At 41.0% G+C, this 1,413-nt stretch overlaps 1 pseudogene; it reads right to left on the reverse strand.

Moving 5' to 3' along the window:
• Positions 1–638: 638 nt before the first annotated feature.
• On the reverse strand, positions 639–1,191 carry LOC102866427 (annotated as a pseudogene).
• Positions 1,192–1,413: the final 222 nt, after the last annotated feature.

A 1,413-nucleotide genomic window follows, 5' to 3' on the forward strand; every position in this document is an offset into this window, starting at 1 on the left:
GGTGCAGTTGGCGCAGGATAGAGCAGGGTTTAGAGCTGTTGTGCATAGGGTCGCTATGAGTCGGAAACGACTCGACGGCACATAAGAACAACAACAACAACAACATATTCTGAGTAGTGGAATTACTGGGTCAAGTGGTATTTCATTTGCAACTTTTTGAGAAAGCATCATACTGCCTTTCATAGTGGTTGCACCATTTCACACTGCCACCAACAGTGAATAAGGGTTCCAGTTTCTCCACAACCTCACCAGCATTTGATGTTTCTGCTCTGTTGCAGCTTTGCTATTCTTACTGGGGTGAGGTGGTATTGCATAGTTGGTTTTTTGTTTTTGTTTTGAAGTAGAGAAAGATTCATTAGTAGCCAAGAGTTTTCATTTTTTGCAAATCACAGGAATTTTAACTAGTACATGAGTCATGCTACCTGGGGTGTTCAGACAGATCAGGACGCATATGAAGTGAAAAATTTTATTAAGGTCCTGAAGGTGAGTGTCTGGAGGGCTGGGTAAACCATATGACAGGTAAGAAAAGAAAAACCTACCTCAGCATTTCTGGAAGGCACAATCTATGGAAAGAAAACCTAGAATAATAAAACCCTTACTGGATGTGAATGGAAAGGATTATGGGAGCCTGCCTTCTCTTAGAGGATGAGACCTTCGTAGATTGGGCCCTCAGATTCTGGTGATTCCCACTGCAAGTGCAAATGCTCCAACATGTTATGGAAATGTTTTTAATCTGTTCTGTTTCTCCACTGGTTTCCATATTTGAGAGATCTTCTAGAATCTTCTGGATTAGCTGGTTCAAAACCTGAATTGTAACTGCATTATTTTCTTTTTGTAAAAATAGATGTATCAGTTCAGAATCTCTATAAAAAAACTGCACTTGTAGCAAAGGATCCTTGCACTGATTTGATATTTTCAGTGCTTTCTTTAGGCACTCTCCATGAAGCTCCTCCCCATTTTTCCTGTGTTTCTGTCAGACCAGAAGAGAGGTGCACAGGTGCTCACAGCCCAGCCCTGATCGGGTTTCTTCAGCAGTTTTGATGCAGCAAGTGCACACTCAGTCCTCAAGGACTCATGATTCTCTTCACTGGAGCACTTCATCCTCTCAGAAATACCAATGATCAAAGTGATTTCAGCAAGCTGTGCTTTGGAATGGCTTTCATCTTCATACAGAGAAAAGGCCTGGGACATAAATTCATATGCTCATAGCTTTTTGATTCCCAGTAAAATTTGTCTTTTTATTTACTGACTGGAGTGCCAAGAGTGTTAATTGTGGAGCTGAGCAAGTTGAAATTAACAACCTTAATATCTTCTTCATCTATCATGTGCTGCCAATTGGCCCAGTGGTGAGAACCTTTGTTTTCTTGATGTTGAGCCATCCATACTGAAGACTTCAATTCTGACTTTCTGCAA

Source organism: Elephantulus edwardii, unplaced genomic scaffold, assembly GCF_000299155.1.
Source record: "Elephantulus edwardii isolate Elephantulus edwardi_28Jun2011 unplaced genomic scaffold, EleEdw1.0 scaffold00239, whole genome shotgun sequence".
NCBI classification, from domain to species: domain Eukaryota; kingdom Metazoa; phylum Chordata; class Mammalia; order Macroscelidea; family Macroscelididae; genus Elephantulus; species Elephantulus edwardii.